Raw genomic sequence first — 13,238 nt, 5'->3', positions numbered from 1 at the left:
GTTAGGGGTTAGGGTTAGTGGTTAGGGTTAGGGTTAGTGGTAAGGGTTAAGGGTTAAGGGTTAAGGGTTAGGGGTTAGGGGTTAGGGGTAGTTAGGGATAGTTAGGGCTAGTGATTTTACATTATTAAATTAAAACTGCCAGTGGTGGTGTCAATATGCCCTTTGACTGACATGTGTCCATGTTCAGCTTACCTTGCTTTGCAGGGAGTTTCCAGGAGCACCACGTGGAGTAACGGATACACTCCCTTTAAACCATGCTTAGTCTTCTTCTGCTGATTATATTACTGTTATTCAGTAATTCTGCATATTGATATTCTGCTTTTGGTTCATGTACATCTGCTCCTACTGCTTCCTAACCCTCCATCAGGAATAATGGATCTGACAGGCGCAGCTTTTCTACTTTCATTTCTCCCTTCTCACCAGATTTTCAGGAAACCCCCTCCCTCTAGATAGTCTCCTGGCTCTAGCTGCTGTGTGAAACCTGATACCACAGTTGGTCTGCAGAGCTTCAGGAAGGAAGATATAGCTGTGATAGCTTCTCAGGCTCATTGGTCCCGAACACATCACACTTTATAAGGTTGGTATGTAATGTTTTTAGTCATTACTATTGTTTATTTAGCTTGTTTTATGAATGGATAGAGAAAGGTTTGTGGATATTTCATATAAATAAGGCAGATTTTCTTACAAATGAAAGTGTACTTCTCAGGAATTTTGAAATTTGTGTATATCAAAGTTATTACTTTTATGTTGAGTAAATGAGCTTGTTTTGCACCTGATAATGTGTAGTCTCTTTTATTACATCCCTATGAAGGTCTCTGATCACTTTTAGATCACTGAAATTGAGAAAATTAGATATTCTAGGCATTTTTCTAGCCTGCACTTGACAGGCACATTGTTCCATTACGAGTTAGTGCGAATATTGTTCCTGACGGAGGGCTAAACCTCCGTCTATGGTTATTTTGCCATTGGCTGGTCGCAGAATGTCCCAAACCCAGAGGAAATACGCAGAAGTGACAGTAGGCACAGGAACTTGAGAGAACCAGTTGGTGAGTTTGGAACCCGTTGTGGTGTAGTAACCACTGTGTCCGCTAGGGGGCGCTGTGTGGAGGTTCCAGGAGAAAGGATGAATGGCAGAATATTGAATGGCCGTTAGGTATCTCAAAGTGGGTGGCATTGATATGGAGACTTATAGGTGTGTGAGCAGCAAGGTTTTTGCTGAGATGCTGATTTAATATGAGAGGGTGAAGTCTCCAGGTAACTAGAGAGATGGGCGGGTCTGGTTACCTATAAACCCACCCAGGGGTGTGTCTGAAAACACCTGTAGTAAAAGGCTATGTGAGTGTGTGAAGGACCTATGATGAGGTCAGTCACGTGACCCGGTGGGCGTGGCTATAGACCATATAATGTGGCCAGGGTAGGTCACATGTGGTGAATGCTGGGACCTGGTTGGTCCAGTGTGGAAGGTCCTGCTAGGAGAAGGATCTCCTGGCTAACAGCACGTGTGGACGCTGTGAGCAATGGCGATGTGTGCTTGAGAGTTCCCTGGAGAGGATAAACGTGTGCGGGATGCTGAAGCCGCATGAGGAGCCCTGATGTGGGTGAGATAATTGTGAGGCTAAGGCTACTTTCACACATCCGGTGTGTGGGGTCCGGCGGCGTGCGGCGAAAAGCCGGGCCGCCGGATCCGGCCTGCAGCCGTGACACCGGATGTGTGTGCGGCGTCTGATACGGCTCGGACGTGATTTAAAGGAGCCGCAGCAGGAGGTGGACAGAGACAGCCGCTGAGAGAGACAGCTGCTGAAAGGGAGGTGAGGGGAGGGTAGGAGAGGAGAGGGGAGGGGAGAGGAGAGGGGAGGGGAGAGGAGAGGGGGTTGGAGAGAGAGAGAGACATGTGGGGTTAACACTCAGTGTCCGGGCGAGAGAATCTCTCTCTCTTGCCGGGCACTTGTGGGGTTAACCCCACAGAGAGATCTCTCTCTCTCACCCAGACACTGTGAGTGTTAACCCCACAAGTGCCCGGCGAGAGAGATCTCTCACAAGTGTCTGGGTGACAGAGAGAGATCTCTCTCTCTCTCACCGGGCACTTGTGGGGTTAACATTCACAGAGTCCGGGCATGCGCTGTGGAAAAAGCCGGTCCGACGCTGAGAAAAAACGTTGCAGAGAACGTTTTTTCCAGACGCCGGACCGGCTGTTTTTGCCGGATCTGGCAAAAACCGGATACGCCGCATAGGCATCAGGCGCGATGCGGCGATAATGTGTCATGATCCAGGACGGGATTTCGCTTTGACCCGTCCTGGTTAGACTATGGGTTAATTGTGCTGCCTCTCTCTGGCAGCAGGAGGCTATTTAGTGTTCACTGGAACTGGGTCCGGTGTCAGTTATACTCCTGCCCTCGGCTGAGTTAAGTGACCTCTTGTATACGTGTGCCTTGTGCCTGATATCTTGCTTGTTTGTTCGGTTGTGATCTGGTTCTGTCCGTGTTACGAGTTCTGCCTGACCCTCTTGTACTGCGCTACCTCTCGTGTATGACTCTCTGCTTGTGACCCGACTTCTCTCTGCTCGTCCCCTTGGTACCACGTCGCCCTCTTGTGTATGACCCTTGGCTCTGTCTGACTACCCGTCTGTTCATCTCTCCTGTACCTCGTTTGCCCGTACTGTGTGTGACCTCTGTTTTGCCTGACTCTGAGTTGTTGTATGGTGTCCTGTCCTATCTGAATACAGGACGCTAAGCCCCGCCCCCTTGCAGTCACATGACCATAGGTCCCGTGCACATTATTCAGTTTCAGTGTCCGCAGGTCCTATGCATCTTTACTTTCCAGCGCTGACTGGACCCTGACACTATTATCCTGAAGCACGCATGGTCACCTCTACTGCACACTCCACAGGTATCTTTTAGCACTGCTTCTGTTCTCAGGACACGCGCACTGGCTCTATGAGCAAGTGCAGTGCGGTGTCTCTGACATAATGAAACTCTATGGGGAAAAAAACGGATCCGGTGGCAACAGGCGCCGGATCCGGTTTTTACACTTTTCGCCGCATCGCGCCTGATGCACAAAAACTGATGTGTGAAAGTAGCCTAAGAGAGCCTGCATACTGGACATTGATAACCAGAGTGAAGCACTATCATGGACGCTATGCAGATGTTAGGAAGTTATGTTGCTTCTATGGGTTTATGCTGCTAAATAAACCGCATGGACTGGTTTGGTTTATGGAAAACCCGGGGCCGGATGTGTTTTGTTCGCTGCCAAGCGAGAATTCCCCAAGTAAATGACAGCGCTACCTCACACCGTATAGGCAGCAGAAATCAGCATAAGAGCCAATGGAACTAATGGGCACCAGCTGACGTTACCGGAGCCCGTTAACTAAGCAGGAGGTACCTGTGCCAGAATGCACTACCAAGGACCAGCAGACGTTACTGGAACTCGAATACCACAAAGGAGGGACCTAAGTCATTGACTCTACTGAGAACCAGCTGACGTTACTGGAGCCCAGATAAGCAGCAGAAGGTAAAAGTGCCAGTGGCTGTACTGGGCAACAGCTGACATTACTGTAGCCCGGATACCACAATGTAGTAGTGACATAAGCCAAAAGCACTGCCGAGAAGCCAAAAAACCCCCCACAAAGATGGAAGTTCAAGAGCAAAAAGACAGGAGTCCGGGGACATCTCCATCTGTCTTATTGTCTTGGGTCTTCTGAATCTGTCTTCCTGTCTTGAGTCTTCTGCATCTGTCTTCCTGTCTTTTGGGTCTTCTACCGGAGTAATGTCTTCTCGGCAGAAGGTGCAAGAGCCACATTTGCCCCCGCAACCCGGACACAGTCTTCTTTACTCCGCAGTCGCAGCAGGGGAGGAGCAGGGCCTACTGGCACTGTTGAGACCAGCCTTGAGCGCCAGGTCCCGGAGTCCACGTAGGGGGCTCCTACACTGCCGACACCACGGATAACAGCAAACTGAGCTGGAATGATGTACAGCGGGGGGGCGTGGAATAGTGCGGCGGACACAACCGTGTAACGGTGAGCGTTGTCGAAACACGGTTTGGAGCAGAAGGTACCTGTGCCCTTGGGCACTCCCGAGAATCAGCTGGCGATGCTGGAACTCGGTTTACCCCTCGGGGGAGGCACCTGTGTCCACACTTCACTGCCAAGAAACAGCCAGTGTGGCTGGATCCCGCCTCTTGTGCTTCTGCCTATAGGTGTTTGACATCTGTCGTCCTTTTTTTCCACTTTGGTCTAACAAGGCACAGCTGGCAGTACTGTTGCCCAGAAACACAGCATGCTGTGAAAGTGGCAGTCATGGAAATGGGCACTAGCTGGCGGTACTAGAGCCCAGAAACACGGCATGCTATGAAATCAGCAGTCACGGAAATGAGCACTTGCTGGCGGTACTAGAGCTCAGAAACACGGCATGCTGTGAAAGTGGCAGTCACAGAAATGGGCACTAGCTGGCGGTACTAGAGCCCAGAAACACGGCATGCTGTGAAAGTGGCAGTCACGGAAATGGGCACTAGCTGGCGGTACTAGAGCCCATGGAAAAACAGTATGAGGTGAAAGAGTCAGTCACAGAAACAGGTGCTAGATGTTGGTAGTAGAGGCCTGAGCACAGGCATAACAGATGATGCTGTGTACAACATAGGCACATCACAGAGCATGCATACTGCTACCAACCATAGAATTCAAAGAGATTAAGGCCTAGATAAATGGCTCTTCCAACACTACTATCATCCAAAAAGATTACGGAAGCATATAGCCATAAAATACTACCATTTTATTAAAGTCAATACAAAAGACACAAGACACAAACATGTACAAGATAAAAGGAGATGAATATCCAATTTAACACCGCAAGGTACATATGCAAAAAGTGGTATACTCAGTGCTAACGCCATACACATCACCTAAAAGACATTCCATATCAAGGTTGTTTAAGGGGTGACTGAAAATACGGCTTGATCACGCCAATACAAAGCCCATATAATGTAATATTACATATCTCCACCAGATGGGTGGGCTGGGCTGGTACAATTCACACATGAACTAGAGCAATATAATGTGCTGAATGATGGTTGTTTCCGTACATTAATGCCTGAATGGTAATAAGTCATGAAGAAAGTCTAATACATGAGGCAAATTCCCAAATCGGCAACACATGTCCCTGTATAAAAGATAGCTCCATAGTGAAGCAAAATTGCTACTAAAGAAAGTAACAAATGCATGAAAGATAGCAGCTCAGAAGGGTGATTTAGGAATGGAGCATACGACCTGAAGGTGTTGTGATTCCCGACGCGCGTTTCGCGTGAGCTTCGTCCTGGGGGGTAAGTGTATCTGGCTATGTGGACAAACTGACCCTAAATAGGATGTCCCTAATACATATGTCCCCTGCACCTGTGCATGATCGGAGCCGCAGCTCCCAGCGTGTGATGTCACACCTGGTCTTACTCCCAGCTGTCCGGCAACTCCCCCATCCAGCACGTCACACTGGGGAGGCGGCTAGGGCGCGCCAGGAAAGGCGCGTAACCAAGGTAACAATCAACATAGGGCCGACGTCACGTCAGCTCGCGCCGCCCAGCCATCACCCCATGCAGCGCGTCACGAGGAGGCGGTCAGGACGCGTCAGAGGGGGCGCGTTACCAGGGTGATGGCCAAGGTTGTGCTGTGCTGTCTCAATAGTTAGGTTGCATCCTTATACAGTATCGAAGCCCATCATAAGTGGGCCAAGTTCACAGTATGGGCAAAATGAAAAGTAACCTGGCACGCAGCGCCAACCACGATTGCGCCATCCCAGATACCCAGCCACTCCCCCACCAGACACGTCATGGTGAGGAAGAGGCTCGAACATACCAGGGGGATCGCATATCAGGGGCAGCGCGCAACACCATGCCATGCCGTCACAGACTGCCAGTCGGCACCCCGTCCGGCGTGTCAGGACAAGGATGCCAAACCGGCAACGACTGCGAACGTATGTGTCACGGGGTTTGCCAGTAAAAGATAGTACAGATAGATACCTCCACTAGAGGGAGCGCTGTAAAGTGATGCAACACCAAACTATAAAGAGAAAAAAAAAACTATGCACATAGTTAAACATACAGTACAGCCCAAAGTATCCAAATAGAGGCAGAACGTGCTATATCATAGAATCATAGAATCATAGAATCGTAGTGTTGGAAGGGACCTCCTGGGCCATCTGGTCCAACCCCCTGCTCAAAGCCTCCTTTATATAAACTGATACCCTATAAGATGAAAGGGGCTGTACAAGTCACACTACCATGGCATTAAATATAACATGATGTAAGGGTATGGGGAACAATGTGGGGACAAATGGGAAAATCTAGGAGGGGCTAACCTAAAAAAGAAGAAAAAGAAAAGAAAAAAAGGGTGAGAAAAAATGGGACTACTGATGCAATAAACACTACATGGGAGGAACATGATGCTAAAATGAGATCCATAATAAAATGAAGTTCAAATAGACTCCTTGCCAGGTCAAACACATATGTCAATCATGGAGAAAGCTTTAGTGGTACATATTCAAACATATTGTAACAACGCTGAAAAGTCCCAGTTGATATAATTATCCCGTAAATTGCATCAGTCACTCCTAAAAGTAGCTTCTTTATCCCTGAGCAGCTGGTAATTTGATTGTAGAGGTCATCATCTGTTGCACCCGCATCACCACATCCCATTTCTTCAAGAAAGGGGTCATGGTACACAAGGAAAATTCACCAAAGAATTGTAGATACTAAAAACTGAAAAAAGTGTGATTAAAAAAACTGATCATAAAAACATAACCAAACAAACACTTACAAGAAGGGGGCAGAACTTAAGACCTCATTAAGTCCCCAAGGCTGTACAGTATTCAGCCTATAAATCCATTCAACTTCTATTTGGGCCAGTTTCCTTCTCCAATTGCCTCCCTGTTGGTCAATAAAGACCTTATCAATGCCCATCACCTTCAAGAGCTTGGGGTCACTTCCATGATGTTTCTTAAAATGCTTAGGGATTGGTTTGAGAGTAATCTCATCATCCGCTTCCAGAGCATTTTTTATATCTCTATAATGTTCTCTCACTCTCACTTTTAAAGGTCTGGAGGTCATACCAACATATATTTTCCCACACGGGCACATGGCATAATACACTAACCCAAATGAGTTGCATGTGATGTGTTGCGTGATCTTATAAGTTTTGCTCCCATCACTAGAGGAGAAAGTAGATGCCTGTATCATGTTAGGACATGATATGCATTCCTTATGAACCAGCCTATCCCTGAGATTATTGGATCTTCTATACATGATAGAGGGGTAATTGGGAACAAAGTTCTCCAATGTTTTGTCGGTCATCAGAATCGGCCAATATTTTTCAAGTGCTCTTCTCAGCTCATACCATCTATCATTGAAGGACGAGATGAATCTTACTTGATTTGTCCCCTTAGGTTTTTTCCTAGGTATAAGTAAATCCATCCGTTTGGCCTGTTTTCTGCTTTCCTCATTTCTTTCTTTATACTCCATTTTGAATATCCCCTAGATACAAATCTCTGTGTAAGGTTTACCACTTGTCCCTGAAAGGCTTCATCACTCGAACATATCCGTTTGGCCCTAAGGAACTGGCCTGTCGGAATTCCCTCCACCAAGGATTTGGGATGTGATGATGAAGCGTGCAAAATGGAATTCACCGCCGTTTCCTTCCTGAACACGTCGGAATGGAGAATCCCATTGGCACCCCTGACAATTTTGATTTCCAAAAATCTATGTCAGTCTGGCTGCGCTTGTACGTCAATCTGACATTGATGGAGTTGTCATTAAGTATATCAAGGAAAGTAAGAAGGTCCTGCTCTGAGCAGGTCCTGCTCCTCATATCATGAAAATGTCATCTATATAGCGGACCCAGAACAGGACCTTCTCAATAAATGCAATGGGGTGGGTGTAAAAAATGCTATGTACCCACATGCCCAAAAATAAATTGGCATATGAGGGGGCGAACGCCACCCCCATAGCCATGCCCTGTTTTTGTAAATAGATGGTTTCTTTAAACATAAAATAATTGTGTTCTAGGGCATATTTGAGTATTGCCATCAGGAAGTTGACATGCATCTCATCCAAACTAGACCTCATCAAGTATGATTTGGTAGCTTGCATACCATCCCTATGCTGTATAGATGTATAAAGTGATTCGACATCGAGGCTTACTAGCCACTTATCATCATCAATAGGGATGCCTTCAATTTTCCGAAGAACATCACTTGTATCCTTCACAAATGATGGAAGGTCACAGACAAGAGGTTTTAGATGAAAATCTAGATATTTAGAGATGGTTTCACATAGGCTGCCATTGCCTGATACAATAGGCCGTCCTAATGGGGCCATACTATTTTTATGTAATTTGGGGATAAAGTATATACATGCCACACGGGGATATGTTGGCACTAAATTATCCCTAAGTTCTTTTGTAATAACACCATCCAGATAGGCTTGTTCTAAAATCTGCCCAAGCTCTTTTAGATATGCTGAGGTAGGATTGTAAGTCATCTTTTGATAGCAACTTCTATCTCTTAGTTGTCTGAAAGCCTCCCTCTCGTAAAGCACCGTACGCCATATCACTACATTCCCACCTTTGTCCGCGGGCTTGATGACCACCTCTTTGAGGCTGCCTAGCTCTTTGAGTGCCTGCCATTGGACAAAGGTGAGATTACTGTGGGCAACGTGCTTAGGTATCCGTTCAAATTTATCCGTGACTAAGTTCACAAACAATTCTACATTAAGATAGATGTTTAGGGGAGGGAATTTCTTTGGTACTGGTGGTGTGAACTTACCCCTATCGGTTGGTCCTTGACCCTCCTCATATAGTTCCTCTAGAGTGGATAAGGCCTCCAGTTCTCCACTACTCCATGCCTCTCCTCCTCCATTTTTTTCATGTAATTTTTTAAGGACAAGTTTGCGGGCAAAGAGGTGGAGATCCTTTATTGCTGTAAAACAATTAAATGGGGCCGTAGGTGAAAAAGAGAGTCCCAAACTAAGGACCTCTATCTGTGGTTTAGTTAGTACCAAATCGGATAGGTTAATTACCTGCAATTTGGAGGATGTTGGTGTATCCATCCTTTTATCCCTTTTCTTATAGTAGTCATTTCGTCTCTTATTGATAATTTTTCTCAGATTATATATGCGATTACTGGATCTAGTCCCATCCTCTCTAGAGGACATAGAGGATAAAGAGGATGATCTACTCATATTTTCTTGTGTCACTGATCGCCATTTGTAAATTTGTCCTGTCTTATGATCACCAAGATCCCTTTGAATTTTCATGGCTTTCATTTCCTTCACCTCTTTCTCTCATATATTAAGAGATTGGGCGGCACGGTGGCTCAGTGGTTAGCGCTGTAGCCTTGCAGCGCTGGAGTCCTGGGTTCGAATCCCACCAAGGACAACATCTGCAAGGAGTTTGTATGTTCTCCCCGTGTTTGCGTGGGTTTCCTCCAGGCACTCCGGTTTCCTCCCACATTCCAAAGACATACTGATAGGGAATTTAGATTGTGAGCCTTCAGGGACAGCGATGCTAATGTGTGCAAAACTGTAAAGCGCTGCGGAATTTGTTAGCGCTATATAAAAATAAATATTATTATTATTATTATTATTATTAAGCTGGGCGTCAATCTCCTTGTTAAAAATTTCCACTTCGGATCCTGATAACTTTTCCAACAATTTAATACGAGTTTGTTCAATTTCTGTATCAAGTTTGTCCAGGCTTTTTTTGTTATTACCAATAAGTAATTCAATCAAGGATCTAGAGCAGGTACTACAAGCATCCTCCCACCTTGTTCTAAAGGTGGGGTCCTCAACAGGGTATGATGGCATGATTCTGACCCTCAAGCCCCTAGGTATAAGGCTTTTAGCCAAATAACTCTCTAAAGAGGCTTTTGTACACCACATTATAGTTCTCCTTTTCAACATAGCCTTCATAGAATTTTTGAGGCCTAATTTTTGCCCTCCTTCTGCAGAAACATTGGGTAAAACATCTCCATTAAAAACTGAGTCCATAGAGGTAAGCCAGCTCTGGTCCCTGGCTTTGGTGTCCATACTGGCCACACCACTGTAACAAAGTACAGGAAAAAATTATAGAATTCAAAGAGATTAAGGCCTAGATAAATGGCTCTTCCAACACTACTATCATCCAAAAAGATTACGGAAGCATATAGCCATAAAATACTACCATTTTATTAAAGTCAATACAAAAGACACAAGACACAAACATGTACAAGATAAAAGGAGATGAATATCCAATTTAACACCGCAAGGTACATATGCAAAAAGTGGTATACTCAGTGCTAACACAATACACATCACCTGAGAGACATTCCATATCAAGGTTGTTTAAGGGGTGACTGAAAATACGGCTTGATCACGCCAATACAAAGCCCATATAATGTAATATTACATATCTCCAGCAGATTGGTGGGCTTGGCTGGTACAATTCACACATGAACTAGAGCAATATAAAGTGCTGAATGACTGTTGCTTCCGTACATTAATGCCTGAATGGTAATAAGTCATGAAGAAAGTCTAATACATGAGGCAAATTCCCAAATCAGCAACACATGTCCCTGTGTAAAAGATAGCTCCATAGTGAAGCAAAATTGCTCCTAAAGAAAGTAACAAATGCATGAAAGATAGCAGATCAGAAGGGTGATATAAAAAAGGAGAATGGGACATGTGTTGCTGATTTGGGAATTTGCCTCATGTATTAGACTTTCTTCATGACTTATTACCATTCAGGCATTAATGTACGGAAGCAAATATCATTCAGCACTTTATAATGCTCTAGTCCATGTGTGAATGGTACCAGCCCAGCCCAGCCCAGCCATCTGGTGGAGATATGTAATATTACATTATATGGGCTTTGTATTGGCATGATCTAGCTGTATTTTCAGTCACCCCTTAAACAACCTTGATATGGAATGTCTCTCAGGTGATGTGTATTGTGTTAGCACTGGATGCTACCAACCATGCATGTAACCTGTCTACTCTGGCCCAGGGCAGCAAAAGTCATCAGAAATCCAGGCCTGGTTCATTTTTAGGAATGTAAGCCGGTCCACATTTGCAGCGGATAGTCTGGTACGTTGGTCTGTTAGTACATTGCCAGCTGCACTAAAGACGCGTTCAGAAATCACACTGGCACCAGGACCAGCCAGGACCTCCAAGGCATACTGGCTAAGCTCGGGCCATGTATCCAACTTGGAGACCCAAAACTTGAAGGGGGCAGATCCATCCTGAAGCACACTGACAGGGGTAGAGAGGTATTGTGCCACCACGTCACGGTAACGTTGCCTCCTAATGCATTGCACTGTCTGTGCTGATGGTGCCCGAACTGTTTGCGGGTTCAGAAACCTTTTGAACAGGTTTGGTATACTGAACCTGTCAGTAGCAGATGTACTGATTCTGCTACCGGCTTCTGAACGGATTCCGCTGGGCCCAGGACGCACTGAGGTGCCTGCTAGTGGACGCGCATCACTGCTATGCAGTGGAAAAGAGTACATGAGTGAATTAACCAGTGCGTCTTGGTACTCCTGCATTTTACGCGCCCGATTCAACGGTGTAATTAGGCTTTGAAGGCTGTCCCGGTAACTTTGATCTAAGAGGGTGGTCACCCAGTAGTCATTTGTGTGGAGACTACGAGCCACGCGTGGGTCATTTCTCAGACACTGCAGCATGAAGTCACTCATGTGCTGAAGGCTGCCAACTGGCCATGCATCGCTGTCACCAGCTGGAGGAATGTGCTCTGGCTGTTCTGCATCACCCCATCCACGCTCTATCTGGTGACTACTAGTATAGTGATGTGTACTTTCCTCCTCTGGCTCATCCTCATAGTCCTCCCCATCCTCCTCGCTTGCTGTGTCCTGCCTGGACCTTTGTGAGGCACCCACAGAGCTTTGTACCAACCGGGGCCGATGAAGATTGCCTGGTTGGTGCAAGTGTCTCATCATACTCCTCCTCCTCCAGAGAAACCTCATCCCTTAGTCCTTTAAGTGATGATTCTATAAGGCATATAAGGGGAATAGTCAGGCTGAGTAGGGCAGCATCCGCGCTCACCATCAGAATGGAGTCCTCAAAGCACTTCAAAATGGTGCATATGTCCTTCATGGATGCCCACTCTGTGGTTGTAAAGTGGGAGGGCTGAGATGTGTGTCGCCTACTTTGCGCCTGCTGCAGCTGCAACTCCATAATTGCAGGTTGCTGCTCTCACAACCTCCACAGCATATGCAAAGTCAAATTCCACCTGGTGGGGAGGTCAACAATGATGCGGTGCTCGGGCAGGCCCAATCTGCGCTGCATGACTGAAAGGCGCGATGCAGCCATGCTTGAACGCCGCAAATGAGATCACTCGTATCTGGCTTTGTGCAGCAGCTCCTCAAGGTCAGGATAGTTCCTAAGGAAACTCTGCACCACCAAGTTTAGGACATGGGCAAGGAATGGAATGTGAGTCAGACCACCTAGGCCCAGAGCACCGACCAGGTTTTGGCTGTTGTCACACACCACCATACCTGGCTGGAGGTTGAGCGGCACAAGCCACATGTCGCACTGCTCCTTGAGCGTGTTCCACAGCTCGGTTGCGGTGTGGCTAACATCATCCAGATAAACCAATTTCAACACGGCCTGTTGATGTTTGGCTGATGCAGTGCTGAAATCGGTTGTTGTGGTACGTCTGGGTGCAGGCGAGTCTTACGAGGAGGAGTCAATTTGTACAGAGGAGAGGCCTGCAATCTGTGGAGTTGGCAGGACCCACGCACTTGCACTGTCTACTTCAGTTCCAGGCTCAACTACATTTACCCAATGGGCGGTGATGAAAATGTAGCGTCCCTGGCCATGCTGACTGGTCCACGCGTCGGTGGTCAGGTGGACCTTGCTACTAACTGCATTTTGTAGCACATGCTTAATTTTATGCTCCACATGCTGTTGCAGGGCGGGGACAGCTTGCCTGCTGAAGTAGAAGCGGCTGGGAACGCTGTATTGTGGGATTGCAAACCCCAACATATCGATAAAGGCTGGCTTGCTCACCAGCCAGAATGGTAGCATTTCCACTGCAAGCAGTTTGGCAATGCGAGAATTCATGCCCTGTGCTCGTGGGTGGTTTGCCGAGTACGAGCGCCTTTTCTCCCACACCTGTGTGACAGATGGCTGCACACTGGATTGGGAGTGTGAGGATGCCAGCGATTGGGATGCTGATGCTGACAAAGTACAGACAGTGTGCCGCCATACAA

This window comes from Dendrobates tinctorius, unplaced genomic scaffold, assembly GCF_039654945.1.
Source record: "Dendrobates tinctorius isolate UK_male_01 unplaced genomic scaffold, ASM3965494v1 ptg000087l, whole genome shotgun sequence".
In the NCBI taxonomy this organism is placed as follows: Eukaryota; Metazoa; Chordata; class Amphibia; order Anura; family Dendrobatidae; genus Dendrobates; species Dendrobates tinctorius.
This window is presented reverse-complemented; position numbering follows the sequence as displayed.